Genomic DNA, 12,756 nt, shown 5'->3' with positions numbered 1-12,756 from the left:
GTCTCAGTATAAGGCTCAGTGGGGGTCCTGTGTATAAGAGCAGGTGGGATGTCTCAGTATTAGGCTCAGTGAGGGTCCTGTGTATAAGAGCAGGTGGGATGTCTCAGTATTAGGCTCAGTGAGGGTCCTGTGTATAAGAGCAGGTGGGATGTCTCAGTATAAGGCTCAGTGAGGGTCCTGTGTATAAGAACAGGTGGGATGTCTCAGTATAAGGCTCAGTGAGGGTCCTGTGTATAAGAACAGGTGGGATGTCTCAGTATAAGGCTCGGTGAGGGTCCTGTGTATAAGAGCAGGTGGGATGTCTCAGTATAAGGCTCGGTGAGGGTCCTGTGTATAAGAGCAGGTGGGATGTCTCAGTATAAGGCTCAGCGAGGGTCCTGTGTATAAGAGCAGGTGGGATGTCTCAGTATAAGGCTCAGTGGGGGTCCTGTGTATAAGAGCAGGTGGGATGTCTCAGTATTAGGCTCAGTGAGGGTCCTGTGTATAAGAGCAGGTGGGATGTCTCAGTATTAGGCTCAGTGAGGGTCCTGTGTATAAGAGCAGGTGGGATGTCTCAGTATTAGGCTCAGTGAGGGTCCTGTGTATTATACTAGGTGGGATGTCTCAGTATTAGGCTCAGTGGGGGTCCTGTGTATAAGAGCAGGTGGGATGTCTCAGTATAAGGCTCAGTGGGGGTCCTGTGTATAAGAGCAGGTGGGATGTCTCAGTATTAGGCTCAGTGGGGGTCCTGTGTATAAGAGCAGGTGGGATGTCTCAGTATAAGGCTCAGTGGGGGTCCTGTGTATAAGAGCAGGTGGGATGTCTCAGTATAAGGCTCAGTGGGGGTCCTGTGTATAAGAGCAGGTGGGATGTCTCAGTATTAGGCTCAGTGAGGGTCCTGTGTATAAGAGCAGGTGGGATGTCTCAGTATAAGGCTCAGTGGGGGTCCTGTGTATTATACCAGGTGGGATGTCTCAGTATAAGGCTCGGTGGTCCTCCTCCGTCTCCTCCGCGTTATATCCGGCCGGTCCCCTCTTACCTCCCCGCCTCAGGGCATCGCTGCTCCGCTCCGGGCCCTGGAGGAGGTGACGGCCGCGGTCTCCAATGCTTCTGTACAATGATCCGTCAGCAGAGAGCGGGGACTCCGGCGTCTCCCATCCCGGCACCGGGGGCTCCTCGGTCAGTCCGGGGCCGCCATGGACCGGCCGGGGATGCGGGGAGGTGGGGGGAGACGGCTGCAGGTGCAGCACCGGAATCCGGGAGGAGAAGGGATGAAAACGGGGATAAAGCTCCAGGAGAAGCCCGAGAATTCCGCACCCGGAGGCGGCACACGGTGTCACACGGCGTCCAGGCTGCACACACGGGGTGTCACACACTGTCACAGAGACATCAGCAGGATTATCAATAATTCATCACCGCTCTCCTCCTCCTCCTCCACAGTGACCGTCCCCTCCTCCACACCGTACACCACCGGGGCCGCCCCGAGCTCTGCCGGCCCTGCGCTATAGGCGGCGGCTGCTCCTCCGCATCACCGGGAGCCGGGGACAGTCTGTAGCCACAGCACAAGCAGCATCCAAGATGGCGGCAGGGTGGGATCACACATCCTATAGGACCACTGTACACCAGCAGAGAGGAGAATACCGCCATACTGTGCACTGCCAGAGCATCACACCTGCTACATCATGGCAGCATTATAGGACTTATATTCCTGTATATAGGAGCAGTATTATAGTAGTTATATTCCTGTACATAGGGGCAGTATTATAGCAGTTATATTCTTGTACATAGGAGCAGTATTATAGTAGTTATATTCTTGTACATAGGGAGCAGTATTATAGTAGTTATATTCTTGTACATAGGAGCAGTATTATAGTAGTTATATTCTTGTACATAGGAGCAGTATTATAGTAGTTATATTCTTGTACATAGGGGCAGTATTATAGTAGTTATATTCTTGTACATAGGGGCAGTATTATAGTAGTTATATTCCTGTACATAGGGGCAGTATTATAGTAGTTATATTCCTGTACATAGGGGCAGTATTATAGTAGTTATATTCCTGTACATAGGGGCAGTATTATAGTAGTTATATTCTTGTACATAAGGGCAGTATTATAGTAGTTATATTCTTGTACATAAGGGCAGTATTATAGTAGTTATATTCTTCTACATAAGGGCAGTATTATAGTAGTTATATTCTTGTACATAGGAACAGTATTATAGTAGTTATATTCTTGTACATAGGAGCAGTATTATAGTAGTTATATTCTTGTACATAGGAGCAGTATTATAGTAGTTATATTCTTGTACATAGAGGCAGTATTATAGTAGTTATAGTCTTGTACATAGGGGCAGTATTATAGTAGTTATATTCTTGTACATAGGAGCAGTATTATAGTAGTTATATTCTTGTACATAGGGGCAGTATTATAGTAGTTATATTCTTGTATATAGGGGCAGTATTATAGTAGTTATATTCTTGTACATAGGAGCAGTATTATAGTAGTTACATTCTTGTACATAGGAGCAGTATTATAGTAGTTATATTCTTGTATATAGGGGCAGTATTATAGTAGTTATATTCTTGTACATAGGAGCAGTATTATAGTAGTTATATTCTTGTACATAGGAGCAGTATTATAGTAGTTATATTCTTGTACATAGAGGCAGTATTATAGTAGTTACATTCTTGTACATAGGAGCAGTATTATAGTAGTTAAATTCTTGTATATAGGAGCAGTATTATAGTAGTTATATTCTTGTACATAGAGGCAGTATTATAGTAGTTATAGTCTTGTACATAGGGGCAGTATTATAGTAGTTATATTCTTGTACATAGGAGCAGTATTATAGTAGTTATATTCTTGTACATAGGGGCAGTATTATAGTAGTTATATTCTTGTACATAGGGACAGTATTATAGTAGTTATATTCTTGTACATAGGGGCAGTATTATAGTAGTTATATTCTTGTACATAGGGACAGTATTATAGTAGTTATATTCTTGTACATAGGAGCAGTATTATAGTAGTTATATTCTTGTACATAGGAGCAGTATTATAGTAGTTATATTCTTGTACATAGGAGCAGTATTATAGTAGTTATATTCTTGTACATAGGGGCAGTATTATGGTAGTTATAGTCCTGTACATAGGAGCAGTATTATAGTAGTTATATTCTTGTACATAAGGGCAGTATTATAGTAGTTATATTCTTGTACAAAGGGAGCAGTATTATGGTAGTTATATTCTTGTACATAGGAGCAGTATTATAGTAGTTATATTCTTGTACATAGGGGCAGTATTATAGTAGTTATATTCTTGTACATAGGGAGCAGTATTATGGTAGTTATATTCTTGTACATAGGAGCAGTATTATAGTAGTTATATTCTTGTACATAGGGACAGTATTATAGTAGTTATATTCTTGTACATAGGAGCAGTATTATAGTAGTTATATTCTTTTACATAGGGGCAGTATTATAGTAGTTATATTCTTGTAAATAGGAGCAGTATTATAGTAGTTATATTCTTGTACATAGGAGCAGTATTATAGTAGTTATATTCTTGTACATAGGAGCAGTATTATAGTAGTTATATTCTTGTACATAGGGGCAGTATTATAGTAGTTATATTCTTGTACATAGGAGCAGTATTATAGTAGTTATATTCCTGTACATAGGGAGCAGTATTATAGTAGTTATATTCTTGTACATAGGGGCAGTATTATAGTAGTTATATTCTTGTACATAGGAGCAGTATTATAGTAGTTATATTCTTGTCCATAGGGGCAGTATTATAGTAGTTATATTCTTGTACATAGGAGCAGTATTATAGTAGTTATATTCTTGTACATAGGGGCAGTATTATAGTAGTTATATTCTTGTACATAGGAGCAGTATTATAGTAGTTATATTCTTGTACATAGGAGCAGTATTATAGTAGTTATATTCTTGTACATAGGGGCAGTATTATAGTAGTTATATTCTTGTACATAGGAGCAGTATTATAGTAGTTATATTCTTGTACATAGGGGCAGTATTATAGTAGTTATATTCTTGTACATAGGAGCAGTATTATAGTAGTTATATTCTTGTACATAGGGGGCAGTATTATAGTAGTTATATTCTTGTACATAGGGGCAGTATTATAATAGTTATATTCTTGTACATAGGAGCAGTATTATAGTAGTTATATTCTTGTACATAGGGGCAGTATTATAGTAGTTATATTCTTGTACATAGAGGCAGTATTATAGGAGTTATATTCTTGTACATAGGGGCAGTATTATAGGAGTTATATTCTTATACATAGGAGCAGTATTATGATAATTATATTCTTGTAAATAGGAGCAGTATTATAGTAGTTTTATTCTTGTACATAGGAGCAGTATTATAGTAGTTAGATTCTTGTACATAGGGGACAGTATTATAGTAGTTATATTCTTGTACATAGGGGACAGTATTATAGTAGTTATATTCTTGTACATAGGAGCAGTATTATAGTAGTTATATTCTTGTACATAGGGGCAGTATTATAGTAGTTATATTCTTGTACATAGGGGCAGTATTATAGTAGTTATATTCTTGTACATAGGGACAGTATTATAGTAGTTATATTCTTGTACATAGGAGCAGTATTATAGGAGTTATATTCTTATACATAGGAGCAGTATTATAGTAATTATATTCTTGTACATAGGAGCAGTATTATAGTAGTTTTATTCTTGTACATAGGAGCAGTATTATAGTAGTTATATTCTTGGACATAGGAGCAGTATTATAGTAATTATATTCTTGTACATAGGAGCAGTATTATAGTAGTTTTATTCTTGTACATAGGGGGCAGTATTATAGTAGTTATATTCTTGTACATAGGAGCAGTATTATAGTAATTATATTCATGTACATAGGAGCAGTATTATAGTAGTTATATTCCTGTACATAGGAGCAGTATTATAGTAGTTATATTCCTGTACATAGGAACAGTATTATAGTAGTTATATTCTTGCACATAGGAGCAGTATTATAGTAGTTATATTCCTGTACATAGGAGCAGTATTATAGTAGTTATATTCCTGTACATAGGAGCAGTATTATAGTAGTTATATTCCTGTACATAGGAGCAGTATTATGGTAGTTATATTCCTGTACATAGGAGCAGTATTATGGTAGTTATATTCTTGTACATAGGAGCAGTATTATAGTAATTATATTCTTGTACATAGGAGCAGTATTATAGTACTTTTATTCTTGTACATAGGAGCAGTATTATAGTAGTTATATTCTTGTACATAGGAGCAGTATTATAGTAGTTATATTCTTGTACATAGGAGCAGTATTATAGTAGTTATATTCTTGTACATAGGGGCAGTATTATAGTAGTTATATTCTTGTATATAGGAGCAGTATTATAGTAGTTATATTCTTGTACATAGAGGCAGTATTATAGTAGTTATATTCTTGTACATAGGGGCAGTATTATAGTAGTTATATTCTTGTACATAGGAACAGTATTATAGTAGTTATATTCTTGTACATAGGGGCAGTATTATAGTAGTTATATTCTTGTACATAGGGACAGTATTATAGTAGTTATATTCTTGTACATAGGGGCAGTATTATAGTAGTTATATTCTTGTACATAGGGACAGTATTATAGTAGTTATATTCTTGTACATAGGGGCAGTATTATAGTAGTTATATTCTTGTACATAGGAGCAGTATTATAGTAGTTATATTCTTGTACATAGGAGCAGTATTATGGTAGTTATATTCTTGTACATAGGAGCAGTATTATGGTAGTTTTATTCTTGTACATAGGAGCAATATTATAGTAGTTATATTCTTGTACATAGGGGCAGTATTATGGTAGTTATAGTCCTGTACATAGGAGCAGTATTATAGTAGTTATATTCTTGTACATAGGGACAGTATTATAGTAGTTATATTCTTGTACAAAGGGAGCAGTATTATGGTAGTTATATTCTTGTACATAGGAGCAGTATTATAGTAGTTATATTCTTGTACATAGGGGCAGTATTATAGTAGTTATATTCTTGTACATAGGGAGCAGTATTATGGTAGTTATATTCTTGTACATAGGAGCAGTATTATAGTAGTTATATTCTTGTACATAGGGACAGTATTATAGTAGTTATATTCTTGTACATAGGAGCAGTATTATAGTAGTTATATTCTTTTACATAGGGGCAGTATTATAGTAGTTATATTCTTGTAAATAGGAGCAGTATTATAGTAGTTATATTCTTGTACATAGGAGCAGTATTATAGTAGTTATATTCTTGTACATAGGAGCAGTATTATAGTAGTTATATTCTTGTACATAGGGGCAGTATTATAGTAGTTATATTCTTGTACATAGGAGCAGTATTATAGTAGTTATATTCCTGTACATAGGGAGCAGTAGTATAGTAGTTATATTCTTGTACATAGGGGCAGTATTATAGTAGTTATATTCTTGTACATAGGAGCAGTATTATAGTAGTTATATTCTTGTCCATAGGGGCAGTATTATAGTAGTTATATTCTTGTACATAGGAGCAGTATTATAGTAGTTATATTCTTGTACATAGGGGCAGTATTATAGTAGTTATATTCTTGTACATAGGAGCAGTATTATAGTAGTTATATTCTTGTACATAGGAGCAGTATTATAGTAGTTATATTCTTGTACATAGGGGCAGTATTATAGTAGTTATATTCTTGTACATAGGAGCAGTATTATAGTAGTTATATTCTTGTACATAGGGGCAGTATTATAGTAGTTATATTCTTGTACATAGGAGCAGTATTATAGTAGTTATATTCTTGTACATAGGGGGCAGTATTATAGTAGTTATATTCTTGTACATAGGGGGCAGTATTATAGTAGTTATATTCTTGTACATAGGAGCAGTATTATAGTAGTTATATTCTTGTACATAGGAGCAGTATTATAGTAGTTATATTCTTGTACATAGGAGCAGTATTATAGTAGTTATATTCTTGTACATAGGGGCAGTATTATAGTAGTTATATTCTTGTACATAGGGGGCAGTATTATAGTAGTTATATTCTTGTACATAGGAGCAGTATTATAGTAGTTATATTCTTGTACATAGAGGCAGTATTATAGTAGTTATATTCTTGTACATAGGAGCAGTATTATAGTAGTTATATTCTTGTACATAGGGGGCAGTATTATAGTAGTTATATTCTTGTACATAGGAGCAGTATTATGGTAGTTATATTCTTGTACATAGGAGCAGTATTATGGTAGTTTTATTCTTGTACATAGGAGCAATATTATAGTAGTTATATTCTTGTATATAGGGGCAGTATTATGGTAGTTATAGTCCTGTACATAGGGGCAGTATTATAGTAGTTATATTCTTGTACATAGGGGCAGTATTATAGTAGTTATATTCTTGTACATAGGGACAGTATTATAGTAGTTATATTCTTGTACATAAAGGCAGTATTATAGTAGTTATATTCTTGTACATAGGAGCAGTATTATAGTAGTTATATTCTTGTACATAGGAGCAGTATTATGGTAGTTATATTCTTGTACATAGGAGCAGTATTATGGTAGTTTTATTCTTGTACATAGGAGCAATATTATAGTAGTTATATTCTTGTATATAGGGGCAGTATTATGGTAGTTATAGTCCTGTACATAGGAGCAGTATTATAGTAGTTATATTCTTGTACATAGGGACAGTATTATAGTAGTTATATTCTTGTACAAAGGGAGCAGTATTATGGTAGTTATATTCTTGTACATAGGAGCAGTATTATAGTAGTTATATTCTTGTACATAGGGGCAGTATTATAGTAGTTATATTCTTGTACATAGGGAGCAGTATTATGGTAGTTATATTCTTGTACATAGGAGCAGTATTATAGTAGTTATATTCTTGTACATAGGGACAGTATTATAGTAGTTATATTCTTGTACATAGGAGCAGTATTATAGTAGTTATATTCTTTTACATAGGGGCAGTATTATAGTAGTTATGTTCTTGTAAATAGGAGCAGTATTATAGTAGTTATATTCTTGTACATAGGAGCAGTATTATAGTAGTTATATTCTTGTACATAGGAGCAGTATTATAGTAGTTATATTCTTGTACATAGGGGCAGTATTATAGTAGTTATATTCTTGTACATAGGAGCAGTATTATAGTAGTTATATTCCTGTACATAGGGAGCAGTAGTATAGTAGTTATATTCTTGTACATAGGGGCAGTATTATAGTAGTTATATTCTTGTACATAGGAGCAGTATTATAGTAGTTATATTCTTGTCCATAGGGGCAGTATTATAGTAGTTATATTCTTGTACATAGGAGCAGTATTATAGTAGTTATATTCTTGTACATAGGGGGCAGTATTATAGTAGTTATATTCTTGTACATAGGAGCAGTATTATAGTAGTTATATTCTTGTACATAGGAGCAGTGTTATAGCAGTTATATTCTTGTACATAGGGGCAGTATTATAGTAGTTATATTCTTGTACATAGGAGCAGTATTATAGTAGTTATATTCTTGTACATAGGGGGCAGTATTATAGTAGTTATATTCTTGTACATAGGAGCAGTATTATAGTAGTTATATTCTTGTACATAGGGGGCAGTATTATAGTAGTTATATTCTTGTACATAGGCGCAGTATTATAGTAGTTATATTCTTGTACATAGGAGCAGTATTATAGTAGTTATATTCTTGTACATAGGGGCAGTATTATAGTAGTTATATTCTTGTACATAGCAGCAGTATTATAGTAGTTATATTCTTGTACATAGGGGGCAGTATTATAGTAGTTATATTCTTGTACATAGGAGCAGTATTATAGTAGTTATATTCTTGTACATAGGGGGCAGTATTATAGTAGTTATATTCTTGTACATAGGAGCAGTATTATAGTAGTTATATTCTTGTACATAGGGGGCAGTATTATAGTAGTTATATTCTTGTAAATAGGAGCAGTATTATAGTAGTTTTATTTTTGTACATAGGAGCAGTATTATAGTAGTTATATTCTTGTACATAGGGGGCAGTATTATAGTAGTTATATTCTTGTACATAGGGGCAGTATTATAATAGTTATATTCTTGTACATAGGAGCAGTATTATAGTAGTTATATTCTTGTACATAGGGGCAGTATTATAGTAGTTATATTCTTGTACATAGAGGCAGTATTATAGGAGTTATATTCTTGTACATAGGGGCAGTATTATAGGAGTTATATTCTTATACATAGGAGCAGTATTATGATAATTATATTCTTGTAAATAGGAGCAGTATTATAGTAGTTTTATTCTTGTACATAGGAGCAGTATTATAGTAGTTAGATTCTTGTACATAGGGGACAGTATTATAGTAGTTATATTCTTGTACATAGGGGACAGTATTATAGTAGTTATATTCTTGTACATAGGAGCAGTATTATAGTAGTTATATTCTTGTACATAGGGGCAGTATTATAGTAGTTATATTCTTGTACATAGGGGCAGTATTATAGTAGTTATATTCTTGTACATAGGGACAGTATTATAGTAGTTATATTCTTGTACATAGGAGCAGTATTATAGGAGTTATATTCTTATACATAGGAGCAGTATTATAGTAATTATATTCTTGTACATAGGAGCAGTATTATAGTAGTTTTATTCTTGTACATAGGAGCAGTATTATAGTAGTTATATTCTTGGACATAGGAGCAGTATTATAGTAATTATATTCTTGTACATAGGAGCAGTATTATAGTAGTTTTATTCTTGTACATAGGGGGCAGTATTATAGTAGTTATATTCTTGTACATAGGAGCAGTATTATAGTAATTATATTCATGTACATAGGAGCAGTATTATAGTAGTTATATTCCTGTACATAGGAGCAGTATTATAGTAGTTATATTCCTGTACATAGGAACAGTATTATAGTAGTTATATTCTTGCACATAGGAGCAGTATTATAGTAGTTATATTCCTGTACATAGGAGCAGTATTATAGTAGTTATATTCCTGTACATAGGAGCAGTATTATAGTAGTTATATTCCTGTACATAGGAGCAGTATTATGGTAGTTATATTCCTGTACATAGGAGCAGTATTATGGTAGTTATATTCTTGTACATAGGAGCAGTATTATAGTAATTATATTCTTGTACATAGGAGCAGTATTATAGTACTTTTATTCTTGTACATAGGAGCAGTATTATAGTAGTTATATTCTTGTACATAGGAGCAGTATTATAGTAGTTATATTCTTGTACATAGGAGCAGTATTATAGTAGTTATATTCTTGTACATAGGGGCAGTATTATAGTAGTTATATTCTTGTATATAGGAGCAGTATTATAGTAGTTATATTCTTGTACATAGAGGCAGTATTATAGTAGTTATATTCTTGTACATAGGGGCAGTATTATAGTAGTTATATTCTTGTACATAGGAACAGTATTATAGTAGTTATATTCTTGTACATAGGGGCAGTATTATAGTAGTTATATTCTTGTACATAGGGACAGTATTATAGTAGTTATATTCTTGTACATAGGGGCAGTATTATAGTAGTTATATTCTTGTACATAGGGACAGTATTATAGTAGTTATATTCTTGTACATAGGGGCAGTATTATAGTAGTTATATTCTTGTACATAGGAGCAGTATTATAGTAGTTATATTCTTGTACATAGGAGCAGTATTATGGTAGTTATATTCTTGTACATAGGAGCAGTATTATGGTAGTTTTATTCTTGTACATAGGAGCAATATTATAGTAGTTATATTCTTGTATATAGGGGCAGTATTATGGTAGTTATAGTCCTGTACATAGGGGCAGTATTATAGTAGTTATATTCTTGTACATAGGGGCAGTATTATAGTAGTTATATTCTTGTACATAGGGACAGTATTATAGTAGTTATATTCTTGTACATAAAGGCAGTATTATAGTAGTTATATTCTTGTACATAGGAGCAGTATTATAGTAGTTATATTCTTGTACATAGGAGCAGTATTATGGTAGTTATATTCTTGTACATAGGAGCAGTATTATGGTAGTTTTATTCTTGTACATAGGAGCAATATTATAGTAGTTATATTCTTGTATATAGGGGCAGTATTATGGTAGTTATAGTCCTGTACATAGGAGCAGTATTATAGTAGTTATATTCTTGTACATAGGGACAGTATTATAGTAGTTATATTCTTGTACAAAGGGAGCAGTATTATGGTAGTTATATTCTTGTACATAGGAGCAGTATTATAGTAGTTATATTCTTGTACATAGGGGCAGTATTATAGTAGTTATATTCTTGTACATAGGGAGCAGTATTATGGTAGTTATATTCTTGTACATAGGAGCAGTATTATAGTAGTTATATTCTTGTACATAGGGACAGTATTATAGTAGTTATATTCTTGTACATAGGAGCAGTATTATAGTAGTTATATTCTTTTACATAGGGGCAGTATTATAGTAGTTATATTCTTGTAAATAGGAGCAGTATTATAGTAGTTATATTCTTGTACATAGGAGCAGTATTATAGTAGTTATATTCTTGTACATAGGAGCAGTATTATAGTAGTTATATTCTTGTACATAGGGGCAGTATTATAGTAGTTATATTCTTGTACATAGGAGCAGTATTATAGTAGTTATATTCCTGTACATAGGGAGCAGTAGTATAGTAGTTATATTCTTGTACATAGGGGCAGTATTATAGTAGTTATATTCTTGTACATAGGAGCAGTATTATAGTAGTTATATTCTTGTCCATAGGGGCAGTATTATAGTAGTTATATTCTTGTACATAGGAGCAGTATTATAGTAGTTATATTCTTGTACATAGGGGCAGTATTATAGTAGTTATATTCTTGTACATAGGAGCAGTATTATAGTAGTTATATTCTTGTACATAGGAGCAGTATTATAGTAGTTATATTCTTGTACATAGGGGCAGTATTATAGTAGTTATATTCTTGTACATAGGAGCAGTATTATAGTAGTTATATTCTTGTACATAGGGGCAGTATTATAGTAGTTATATTCTTGTACATAGGAGCAGTATTATAGTAGTTATATTCTTGTACATAGGGGGCAGTATTATAGTAGTTATATTCTTGTACATAGGGGGCAGTATTATAGTAGTTATATTCTTGTACATAGGAGCAGTATTATAGTAGTTATATTCTTGTACATAGGAGCAGTATTATAGTAGTTATATTCTTGTACATAGGAGCAGTATTATAGTAGTTATATTCTTGTACATAGGGGCAGTATTATAGTAGTTATATTCTTGTACATAGGGGGCAGTATTATAGTAGTTATATTCTTGTACATAGGAGCAGTATTATAGTAGTTATATTCTTGTACATAGGGGCAGTATTATAGTAGTTATATTCTTGTACATAGGAGCAGTATTATAGTAGTTATATTCTTGTACATAGGGGGCAGTATTATAGTAGTTATATTCTTGTACATAGGAGCAGTATTATGGTAGTTATATTCTTGTACATAGGAGCAGTATTATGGTAGTTTTATTCTTGTACATAGGAGCAATATTATAGTAGTTATATTCTTGTATATAGGGGCAGTATTATGGTAGTTATAGTCCTGTACATAGGGGCAGTATTATAGTAGTTATATTCTTGTACATAGGGGCAGTATTATAGTAGTTATATTCTTGTACATAGGGACAGTATTATAGTAGTTATATTCTTGTACATAAAGGCAGTATTATAGTAGTTATATTCTTGTACATA

General features: G+C 33.5%; 2 protein-coding genes across 2 annotated transcripts in view; both read right to left on the bottom strand.

The window, feature by feature from the left end:
• FBXL16 (F-box and leucine rich repeat protein 16) overlaps positions 1 to 1,661 on the bottom strand; it is a 102,266-nt gene extending 100,605 nt beyond the window's left edge. The window contains exon 1 of the mRNA XM_069734788.1: positions 1,019 to 1,661. The gene's annotated coding sequence lies outside the window, so the exon portion shown is untranslated. The remainder of the gene's footprint in view (positions 1 to 1,018) is intronic.
• Positions 1 to 12,756, bottom strand: part of ANTKMT (adenine nucleotide translocase lysine methyltransferase) — a 681,321-nt gene that overhangs the window by 244,031 nt on the left and 424,534 nt on the right. The window lies entirely within an intron of this gene.

This window comes from Ranitomeya imitator, chromosome 7, assembly GCF_032444005.1.
Source record: "Ranitomeya imitator isolate aRanImi1 chromosome 7, aRanImi1.pri, whole genome shotgun sequence".
NCBI lineage: Eukaryota > Metazoa > Chordata > Amphibia > Anura > Dendrobatidae > Ranitomeya > Ranitomeya imitator.
Note: the sequence above shows the minus strand (reverse complement) of the source record. Positions and strands in the feature narration are given on the sequence as shown.